This window comes from Triticum urartu, chromosome 4, assembly GCF_003073215.2.
Source record: "Triticum urartu cultivar G1812 chromosome 4, Tu2.1, whole genome shotgun sequence".
In the NCBI taxonomy this organism is placed as follows: Eukaryota; Viridiplantae; Streptophyta; class Magnoliopsida; order Poales; family Poaceae; genus Triticum; species Triticum urartu.
The window spans coordinates 149,683,865-149,696,236 of record NC_053025.1 but is presented as its reverse complement, the minus strand read 5'-3'; the positions used below and the strand labels follow the sequence as shown (position 1 = coordinate 149,696,236).

The window sequence follows — 12,372 nt, the reverse complement described above, 5'->3', positions numbered from 1 at the left end:
ACGGCCTACTTGCTGCTCTATGTCGACGACATCATCCTGACGGCATGTACGGCTGGTCTCCTCAGTCAGCTCACGGTCGTCTTCGCGCTGAGTTCGCCATCAAGGACTTGGGTCCTTTGCACTACTCCCTCGGTGTCGAGGTGGTGCGCCGTCCGGATGGCTTCTTCCTTCATCAGGGGAAGTACGCCCACGAGCTTCTGGAGCGCGCCGGCATGCTTAACTGCAAGCCCGCCGCTACGCCTGTTGATACAAAGGCCAAGCTTTCTTCCACGGATGGTTCTCCTGCTTCGGATGCTGCTTTCTATCGGTCTATCGTTGGTGCTCTCCAGTACCTCACCCTGACTCGACCGGAGATCCAGTATGCCGTGCAGCAGGTGTGTCTTCATATGCATGCTCCTCGAGATGTTCACTGGGCTGCCGTCAAGCGGATTCTCCGCTATATCTGTGGCACTATGAATCTTGGCGTCACGCTTCACGCCTCCGCCGACACCGCCCTCACCGCCTACTCCGATGCAGACTGGGCGGGCTGCCCTGACACTCGTCGCTCCACTTCGGGCTATTGCGTCTACCTTGAACCCTCACTTATCTCGTGGTCGTCCAAGCGGCAGCCTACGGTCTCTCGTTCCAGTGTTGAGGCTGAGTATCGTGCGGTGGCCAACGCAGTCGCCGAGTGTTCGTGGCTTCGTCATCTGCTTCAGGAGCTCTCTTGTCCCGTTGACCGTGTCACGGTGGTCTGCTGCGACAACGTCTCGACGGTCTACCTCTCCGCTAACCCGGTACATCATCGACGGACCAAGCATATTGAGTTGGATATTCATTTTGTTCGGGAACAGGTGGCCCTTGGCCATATTCGTGTTTTACACGTCCCTACTTCCCAACAATTTGCCGATATCATGACCAAGGGCTTGGCTACGGCGTCATTTGAGGAGTTCCGGTCCAGTCTTTGCGTCAGTCGGGGTGCCGCTTCGACTGCGAGGGGGGGTGTTGAGTATATGTGTTATGTGCATATTGTGTATTGGGCCCGTCTTCTAGTTCCTTGTATAGTTGAGATCCGTGGCCCACCGTACATCATATATATACGTGCCTATGCACGAGAGCAATACATCGTGCAATCCTAATCTCCTACACCAATGCCTCTCAAAAATTAATAGGAAGGAGTATTAACGCGATACAGGGAACCAAATTACATTTGTTAACAAAGTTGCTGACAAGAAAAACATCAGGATAAATGTGCTATCAGTGTTTTGAGCCTTTTTGCATCATAAATTAAACACGAGACCACAACATTTACTTGTAGAGTATTCATTTCTGCAGAAATATTCTTATTATGATATTATTACAACACTTCTTCATATTTTGCAGAGTGCGTTTAGGCACCCAAACTTGGTCGAAAGTGCTTTCAACACTGAAGCATGGATCAACTTGGAGAAGAGTTCAGTTCTGGAGGGGGCTAACTGAAAAGTGCCAGAAGAAATCACGCACGAGTGCATATATCCACTGATACGGGCATTGATATGATACCGTGATACAAGAAGTTGTGATCTGTGCCCAAGGTAGAGGTTTAAATAGTCAGACATCCATTACCAAATATACAAAACAGACCTTAAACTTTTCTATATTGCCGGTTGCAGCTTTGCATTACACCATGTCAAACTCGCATCTCGTTTTCAGCTTGGGGCATTTCTGTCTCACGGGCACAATGATGAACTAAAAATCTACCTATCACCCTGGAAAGACGCTACTGACACACATCTGAGTGAAAAAGAACTTGTATGCAGCTTTCAAGAAAAGTGAGTAACGCAAAAGTAGGGACTGCTTCTGCTTGTGATCATCGAGTATTAGTGTTTTAGAAAATTATGACGTACTAGTTCATTTGGAAACAATCGATAGTTGTTCATCTGGATTAATATTTTGAACAGCTGCTATGATTTTGCATGTAGGCACAACTTTTGGGGGGCTAGACGCAAAATATCCTGTATATAAACAAATGAGTTGATCCTATGCCTTCGATGCAGATCTGACGCACCATGCTGAGCACGGTATCATGTTTTTTTTTCGAGAGTACGCAAATTGCGTACCATATTTTTATAGAAGGGAGAAAATTTGATTACAAGAGGCCGATAGTAGTGCGGACACCACCATTAGCCCACCCACACCATTACAGGAGAATAAGCTACACTCTCACGAATCTTTGTAAACCACCTACTCCGCCTCTAGCAAGTTTCCATTTCTTAATTCATCAAGAATGCTACTCGTCAGGGCCTGCGCATCTAACTGTTGCTCTCTCCGATTGGAGACACGGGCATTCCGCTGCTTCCACATGGACCACGTGGCACAAATAACCAAAGTGTCAAACCCACGCCTCTCCTCCTTTTGGAAGGCTTGTCTCTGCATCATCCACCATTCCAGGAAGCAATCCTGAGGTGTCGTAACCGCGGTAGGCAGGTTCAGAACATCAAAGCAGCGATGCCAGGTCTCACGGGCATAGACGCATTGTGCAAGGATATGATCAACATTATCCACCTCCTGGAGACATGTGTAGCATGCGGAAGGTTCGTCCTGAAGGCCATGCCTGGTACGACGATTCGAAGTCCAGATTCTCTTTTGCGTGGCCAACCAAGAGAAAATTTTGCACTTGAGTGGAGCCCAACTCCTCCAAATGGCTTTGGCATGGGGGAAAGAGACCAAGTCGTGGCAAAGAGTGGCATAGGTGGACTGCGCCGAATAAGCTTGTGAGGCAGTGCAAGGCCAAGAAAACACGTCCTCCGTGTCGAGGTCTCGCTGCATCGTGGAGATGGCCAGCCGTAGATGCATGACTTGTAGAAGCACTTGGAAGGAGTTGCTGTCCGGGATGTCCAAAACCCATCTCTCATCCACAGTGGCCTGCTGCACAGTTCTCTGATTGATCGTCCGAGTGTCGATTAGGGCATGAGCCATGGGTGCAATGTCCTTGACCGCAAAGCCATGGATCCATCGGTCTCTCCAGAAAAGTACTTTATCTCCTCTCCCAACAGAGATATGCACCAGGCTGTCGAAAATTGCTCTAGCATCATCATCCACAAGGAGAGAGAGCCCTTGCCATGGCATGTTCGGATCTGTGCGTCGGAGCCACTCCCACCGAACCCTAAGGGCCAGCCCTTGCCGATGCAAATCCTTGACTCCCAACCCACCAAACTTCAAGGGACGGCAGATAGAGTTCCATGCCACCAAGCATTGGCCACCATTGACTTTATCTTTGCCAGCCCAAAAGAAGACCCGCATCCAACTATTAATGTCTTCCAGCACCCAAGCCGGGGCTTCGAGGATGAGCAGGTGGTGGATCGGCCTCGCCGCAATGACAGAGTTCACAAGAATCAGGCGCCCAGAACGCTGCATTAGGCCACGCTGCCATGCAGGGAGGAATTTTCTCACGAGATCGAGCAAGGGTTGCCAATCAGCCTTGGTGAGCTGCTTGATCGCGAGCTGGAGCCCGAGATATCGGCACGAAAAGTTGATTAGCGGGCACTGGAGGTTTGCCAGGATTCTCTCCTTGTCCTCGTGAATGACTCGTATCACAGGATATTTTCCAAGAGCGCTAGCATCTGGTGACCAATCGAAGAATCGAGAGGCGCGACCCACCGAGAGATGCTACACACGGGGGTTTTACATGCTTTTATGAGATGGTTAGGATCTGATTGGCTTAGATTTGATAAAGTGAGGCGGACCCGCCACTTAAAATCAGGGAGGGACAATTAGTGAAGGCCACGTAGCAGGGTCCGTGAGAGCCCGTGACTTTTGCGCGTGTGTAGTATTATCGCGACCCATCAGACGGCAAGCGGTGGGCGTCTGATCCCATGCGCGGCTGAACCCATGAACCAGAGGAGGGGGTCCAAGCGCGCGACCCACCAGACCGCTGTCTGATCCCACGCGTGGCTGAACCCGCGAACCGGAGGAGAGGAAGGGGGTCGAAGCGTGCGACCCACCGGACGGCCGTCTGATCCCACGCGCGGCTGAACACCGAACGGGAGAGAGGCGGCGCGCTCCACCCATGCAAGAGGCCAGGGCGGCTGATCTGCTCTCTGATGCTTCTCTTCTCTCACCACCCCCTGCTGCTTCCCTCTTCTTCTTCCTGAGCGCCCCTGCTGCTCCTTCTGTCTTCCTCCCCTGCTGTTCTTCTTCACCAAACCGAGCCTGTTGTTGTTCTGTGTGTGTGTGTGTGTAATTCATAAAAATTATTGTTGTGCGATGATGATATTTGTTCAGTCCGAAGACATGCGCCGTTCTTACTTATTTTGTTGATCAGTGAGAGTTTGTACCCACTAGCAATTACAAGTGTGATCAGATGATGTTAGCTCTGGAGAACGATTTGAGAATCTAGTGCTATCGTATTTTCATTCTATTTCATGTTGTTGAGTGCACTGCACTTTCAATCTACTAAACTGTCATGTCTCTTTAATCATGCAAACTTGTTATGCTTTGGTTGCAGCATGTTTCAAGTACCTGGAAATGATTTTAACTTTGCAAATAAAAAATCAGTAATACCATAACCTTGCAAATCAAAATTTAGTACCATCACAACCTTGCAAATCAATATTTAGTAATGAACATTTTAGAAAAAACTGTGCATGGCTCCACTATGGAAGACAAACCAAAATGTACATCAAAGTTCTGTCATGTTATATTTATCTTCAAGACCTCAACATGGGAAATTGCCGCGGTTGCAAGGGGAAGGCACCCGGCAGTGCCTGAGGGCTAAGGGCACTTAACTCTACAAATCAAAATTCAGTACTAACATAAACTTGCAAATCAGAATCCAGTAATTAACCTTTTTGACAAATAGTAAGTCTGCAACTCCATGGCTCCATTGCAAAGTCAGTGTACATCAGGTTCCCAGATACAACAGCAGTTACCTACTCGTACAAATGAAAGAGCAACATTACACTGACTACCCTGATGACCCAAACAGAGCAAAACAGAATCCAGGTTCATATCTAGCTTCACTAGCTAATCCATGTAGAGGCCATTGTAATCAGGTGTGGTTCGTCGTCTTCGTGCAGTCGGCAAGCCACTGACAGCTCTCTTCCATGTAGAGGCCATTTGCAAGGGATATGTAGCACCATTGAATTGCTCACAAAATAGACGGGGAGACATGTCCATCACCTAACTGCGAAGAATGATATAACGATCCATAAAGCATATCGCAGACAATTAATACCATGGCTGACTAAAATATCAACAAGCTTCAGTAAAAGCCTTTGAATAAAAAAGAGCAAATACATTTTGCATAAGAATAAGGGAACAAAGAAGAGATGATTTTAAGATCACAAAACTGTTATAACTCTGATAGAGATGATTTTAAGATCACAAAACTGTTATAACTCTGATAAGACACCATTTGAATAATATGGTGATGTGCCTACTTCTTGCAGTGAACATAAAGAAGGCTTTGCTATCATTTGGTGGAACAATTAAGCTGTACAGTACAAATACCAGACTTGAGAAGAAATTCCTTTGTTCTTGATTATGCAACAAAATTGACAAGCTCTTTCTTTCCCGGGAAACTAAACTAGTAAAACTGAATGAAGGAAACTAAGCAAATTACATTCCTAGAGATTGTAGGACGCAACAACAGAACTAAGAGGATAAATGGAAACAGGCATACCAAATACCATCTAAGCCCTCCGCAATAACATCAGTACAACTTCAAGTAAGAGGTATCAGTGAATATTGGAAATAAAAAATAATTCTACTTGAGCATGATAGTTTTCTACCTTAAGGTCGCCATTGTCCATTTAACCACGGCCATACTCGTTCTACAGATTATTCTAATTCATCTGTATATCTGTATATGTGTGATCAAAACAACAACTTCAGAAATCCTCAGATCAAGTGATCAGTTCGCACAAAAATGGCAGCTAACCTGCTGCCCCTGGTTTCCTCTATGGCTCTATGTGTTTTGTTTCCTCACCGGGACTGCGAACTGAGGAAAGGATTGGGCTGGCAGCGCCACCACCACTCGATAGAAAAAGCTCCGCTGAACGATCGGGAGTTTCTTTTTTATTTTACCGAACAATGGGCAGCTATCGACCCCTACGGGATGATGGGAAAGTCCAAAGTAGTATTGGTAAAATGACTAGTTGCCCTTTATCATGGACAGCTTCATTTGCTTGGTACTCCGATATGGGTGATTGGAGTACCAGGGTACCGTAAAAAATCTCAAATAAAATCATTTATGAACGTTAGTGCAAGTCCCTGTTACCACACAAGATTGCTTCAAATCTCAATTACAGGAACACCAAGCAACAAGCCACCTAGCTGTTCTCGGTTTCTATGAGTCTATGATGATCCCACACATGACACTTCATTCTCGGTTTCCCTAACTCCCAACTCCATGAAGGTGCACTCACTATCCTAGTTGTTCTTTCTGGACCAGGAGCGTCCAAATTGATGCTAGTCTAAGAAAGTTTACTACAGTGTTGTACAGTCGTAATGAGGCTTGGCGCCGAATGTTGATTCTGACACTATGCAGTGCTGTGATGGCTACAGTTCAGCACAAATAAAAATTTCTCACACACTGTTTTTTCTCTCATAACTATTTTTTATGGGATTCTCTCCTTTTGTCTGCATTTTTTTTTGTTGTGTGGAGAAGCACTTCAACGGTGCAATGCATCAAGAGAAAAAAAAAGAAACAAATCAAAGTGAAGAGGAAAAGGTATACTCAATAATTAAAACATTATCTTATTTAAAAACATTGCATCTGATGGGAGAAAATGTGAATGGGATATTAGTAGACGTTCAAAGTGGATGTACCTACATAAGGAGCTCGGCCACATCTTTCCCCTCCACGAATCATTGCTAATTTACTTCTGATAGGAGTAATTGCAATTCTTGTAGCACTCCCAAACAGACTCCAACCTGTAGATCATATAATACCTAGCAGTTAATAAAACTAAACAGAAAATAAAATAAAATTGAGTAGTGGGCTGCAACGACATACATGTCTTTCATTCCCGATTTCTTTAACAAAGAAGTTAAGGCAAGCATCACAAACTCTTCGAGATAATAAGCACCTCCGACCTCCAGTTCATCGAGATTTTGTACCAGTTGCTTGCGGGGGCCATCAACATGGCAGTCAAAGGATTTCTCAGTGCCATGTACTGCAAGATGCCTCAATAATTCAATCATGTACTGTAGCTCGTCTTCATAATATGCAGCGCCTTTGTACTCGAAAACATCAATAATGATTTGATTAACAACCGCAGTCATCTTCCCTAACCATAAAGATCCTTCGACTTCCTTCAAGATCTTCTTAAATAAAGGACTTGTATCATTCTGATCGAACGATCTCCATGCATCAAAGATGCCTACCAGCAAATTCAAACGAGCCCTTGAAGGCTTGAAAAAGGGATAATGGAGTATCAGTTCTCGCAAATCCTTTGTCTTGAGTCGGTCCGACCACCAGGTAGCATATAGTCCCATGCCACTCAAGAAAGCATGAAAAGGTGACAAATAAGGAACGTAAATCTGAGACTGCATGAATTTTTGCACCACTTTTGTTGCAATACTTTTAAAATCCTTCTCCATCGCAGTGACCATCTCGGGCGATATTTCAGGCTGTATATCAAATAACTTCGGACTTTTTGTGATGACCACCTTGCCATCGTAGGCATCCATATCATTTAAGCCAAAATCACCTTCCCACGAGTACCCAGCTTTATGTTTGCTAATCACATGTTCGACAAGTGCCTGAACCAAGGCGCATTTATCAGGCAAAGGTGTCATGATTTGCTTCTCAACATGACCATGTACACTCATTTCTCTAAGCAAAGCAGCGCCAAAACAATCCTCTAGCTTTTCATGCCTGAAAAAATATATACAGCAGTCTCCAATTAAGCACTAAAATAGAACTGAGTTGCATAAATAAATAATGATATAAAAGGGAAGGGATTGAGAACATTACTTTTTGGGCATTTCAAGAAATTTTAACTCGAGCTGCTGGATTAAATTCCTGTTGCATTCTGTCAGCTTTATTTTCAAACTTGTTACAAGTTCCAGCATATACTTCCGGGCAATTTCTGTTAACTTCACCCTCAGCCTGTTTACAGTATTTAGTAATTAGTACTATGATATTAAAATCAAGGAATCATAAGGAAAATAAGGTGGCTACTAATTTGAAGGGAAAGTGATGGCTACTAATTTAAAGGGAAAATTGGGAAAATTTTCAGCACATATCAGCACACAATCTTATAGCTTGGTTTTCATGCAGGTGATTGTGATTTGTCCCCTTTTGAAAAAAAGGTAATTGTGATTTCAGAATTGGAGCATACTTGTGCTAGTACTGGTAAAGTAACAGGAAAGGAAGCTTCGAAGGGGGGAGGATATCTTCAGGAAAGATCCAACTGTTGGTGCAAAAAAACTACAGGATAGGATACAAGAACAATTACTCAATGTGGATCACAGTTAGCCAAGAAACATCCAAAGCTTGAAAGAGTGGTGCCTCTGTACTAGCTGTATGATTGAAACAAGGATACATTGGTCCTAAATAACTGCCTTGGATGGAGAATATGACACCGTGCTAAACAACTAAAATGTGTAACCTTTGTAGTGTTATTTAAGTGTACCAAGACATTTTGGTGCTAGCTTTCTAAAGGTGACCTATTTGGGTGCTACATAACCAATTTTTCCAAGATTGAAGAGATAAATTTGTCAAAATTATACCTTTCGCCGCCATTGCAGACTCCCATTGCAAGGTCCTTTGACCGACTCAAGAGATGCGAGTAGAGGATGTGCAGTTCCCTTGATCCAGAACCTCTCACAAGCATGCCCCACAATTGAAAACGGTAATATGACATCGTTTCTTCGGATAGAGTAAACCTATCAAAACGAAGTTGTCTGGATTAGAACCCGTTGAGCAGAACAATAACAACAACAACAACAAAGACTTTAGTCCCAAACAAGTTGGGGTAGGCTAGAGGTGAAACCCATTGAGCAGCATGAGACAAAAAAACATAGAAAAGCGAGATAAACATACTCATCAAGAAACTCCCAAAACATAGGTAGCAATGTGGCATTTTTCTTGTCCGCTCCCTGTTCTCTCCTTTTATCCCGGCTGGGGCTCCTCTGCTCATCCCATGGGACCAAGTCATCCATGGGTGGAGGAATCAAATCACCGACAAGATTGGGCAACATTGGCAGAAGGTTGGCAAGTCCAGATTCCTCACTCGTGACATTGGCAGAAGATTGGGCATCATGATTTGAACACTGCAAACAGAACATTGACATTTAAATAAACATGCCAACAAACACAGAATAACTTATAAAGTCTTAGTTCCCCACCCTTTCATAAAAAAGAATGTAGGCCTCGCAATCAAGAACGTCCTGCAAGCTGGCTTCTCTGATCATCTCATCGCTTGCATAAAACCAAGACTTGTCATTGCTTTGATGTTCCTGACCATTCATCTTGCTAGCTCTTACATACACAATATAATGACCTCCTTTCCGATCTCCAATGTGTTGAGCAACACCAACTAGACGGTAGGTGTTATTGTCATTCTCGTCAAACCTGAAAATTACAGGAAATAGTGATGACCAGGGCAGTCGTAGAGCTGTACAGTACTGTCGCTCGCTCATAAATCACAAATACTGAGATGCCAAATTCAAAAATGTTCAGACCCAGTTCAGTCTGAATAATTGTCTGAAACTACATAAGGATGATTAATAGCTAGGTAGTGGTTGGAGATCTTCTTTGGTTAGGAAGGGAGCTGAGAGTGTAGAGTTAGTTAATAAAAGGTTCATTTTCAAAGCTAGGAACAGTAAGTATGCATGCCTTTGTTTGTCGCTAACGAGGGACAAAAGAATACTAAGTCAGCAATTATAGTTCATTTTCATATCATGGGTCCTAGCTAATCTAGCTGCTCCAGCTTTTTCATTCATGGACCTAATTAAGCTGAGCTAACTTCAGTTATACTAGTTTCTGTTTTGTTTAATTTGGACGGACGGTTGGTTTTTTTATTGATCAATTATTTCTAAATTTGAGTTGTATTTATTAATTAGTTACTGCTTCATGCTTGAAGATAGCTGGAGTAGTTACTAACACTGCGCTACTACTCTGGTTGATGCATGGATCTATATTCAGTCAGTCAAGGAATGTTTTTTCCTATAATAGTCGATCAAACAAGTTTTCAGATTCAGGTATTTCTTATCCATTCGAACAAGACTATTAAAAATGATTTCATATTCAGTCAGTCAAAGAAACATCCTTATGTAGGACCCATGAATGAAATGAGATCCTTATGTATGGCTGCATATTAAGAATCTCCTTGAAACACACATGTCCTTCCAATTTATCATATCCAGCAGGATTAGGAGCCTTTTTTTGCCTGATCAAACTAATCACCATTACATCTGGAGCTTTGGTTATAATCATTCTTTTCCTTGCAGCTCTGAAAATTTTTGTTGTTTCCTGTTTCTGTTTCTGGTCATTTTGGTTATCGTCACCACCTGACTCCACAACAAGTTTTGTGTTAGCTGCATCAGTACAAGACTCACAGAGCCAATCAGATATCAACTCTTCCTTGGTGTATAAGGAGAAGCAATCCTCAACTGATACAAGATCATCGCCATCATGTGCCTCAGCATCAGCTTTATTGCTCCTCGAAGCTACAGCAGGGAGCTTCCTATCTGGAATTGCCAGTCGGAATATAAGGGTCTCTTCATGTTTCTCCTTGGAACTGTGTACACATTCTGTGCTGGTTAGAGCACTACACTCCTCGCCTGCAAAGATGGAATTGACAATTGTGACCTTCTTTGAAGCATCCATTGAAGGTTGACGTGCTTCATCTTCCTCTTCATCCAAACCATGAAGAAAACATTGGATGAGTTCCGGCATCCTCCATTCCGCCGGTACTGAATTGGGGCCACTTTGAGCAGACAGATGCAAGCAGTTTTGTTGGGTCAAGGCGGCCTTTTGCATTGCTTGAAGGACTTGTGTTGACAAAGAGCTCTTTGAAAAGCGCAGCAATTGGCCCTTTGCAAACGTTTTGTCCCATCATTACGCTGCGCAGTGGGTCAAGGGCCAATAAGCACTGCAGCATGGCATTGAAAAAACAGGTGTTGCCGGGATTCCGCAGCCCCCTGATGACATTATATTTGGCAACGTCCTCCTTGGCTATCGCCTCTGACTGGCATATGGAAACAGGCTCCTTGGTTATGTCCTCAGAGTGAGGAGATGATGGACTGCTGGATCCCTTGTCCTCCGTCTTCACCGGTTTCATCTGCGGTGTCACCACCTCCTTCTTGCCCAAACCATCATCATCCTCCGAGCGAGGAGATGACGAACTGCTGGATCCCTTGCCCTCCGCCTCCACCGGTTTCATCTGCGGTGTCACCACCTCCTTCTTGTCCAAACCTTCATCATCCTTCGGATCAAGTGGGTTGGTGTTTGCCTCTAACTCAGTTGAAGCTTCTGCTGATTGTGATGGACGATACTTAAAAACCTTGAGTGGAACCTTCTGGTTACACTCACAACAGTACAGTATATCTTTATCATAGGTGTTGGCAAACCACCGATGCTCAGGTTGCTCCTTGTGATGTGCTCTAACATGGCCCTCTGCCTCGAATCCTGCACCACCACAAAAAAAGCTACCGCACTCCAAGCAAACCCACGAAGCGCTGCTGTTTGGTTTTGCAGGCTCCTTGGCAGCAGTGCGTCTTGCTGACCTGTTATTCTTCCTCTCCGTCTTCTCCTCACCACCCGAGCGGTGGGCAGTCAAAGCCTTAAGCTCACACGTCAAACAAACATCGCAATGTTTGGTCCGCAGCCACTTTTCATTCAACTTAGACATATGCTCACGATCGTAGTGCTGAATGCACTTAAACTCCTGCATTGGGTCACTAGGAACATAGAGGATACACGGTGAGCTTGGTCTGGATCGGTCACTAATGGCGCCGCATCGCATCCAAAAAGGAAAGGTTGGGGGAAAGTTACCTCGGTGTGGCCAGCGATTTCTGGCGAGCCGACGGGCCTTGGGCTTGGGCCCCATGGCGCCGCCGAAGCCGGACGAGTGGATTCGGCGCGGCGACGCCGGAGGGGGCGGGTACGGCCGGCGGCACGCGGACGCAGCTTCCTGTGAATGCGAAACGAAGGGGAGGGAGGGAGTGAGTGAGAGAGAGAGGGGAGGGAGACGCTGCGGCTGGAAACTTCACATGCGCCGGCAGCGGCAAATCAGGGGCACAGGGGTCGTGCAACGGAGCTACGCCCGGTCCATGCGCCGGTGCGCAGCGGAGCGCTCGATGCAATGGCACGTTTCGCGGCGGTGCGCAGTGGGCCGGGTGCATACGTTCAACAGGGTGCATCGCGCGTAGGGGTAGAAGCGTACTTGTCATTTGGACTCG

General features: G+C 45.2%; 1 pseudogene; it reads right to left on the bottom strand.

The window, feature by feature from the left end:
* Window positions 1-4,635: 4,635 nt before the first annotated feature.
* LOC125551170 lies at window positions 4,636-12,156 on the bottom strand (annotated as a pseudogene).
* Window positions 12,157-12,372: the final 216 nt, after the last annotated feature.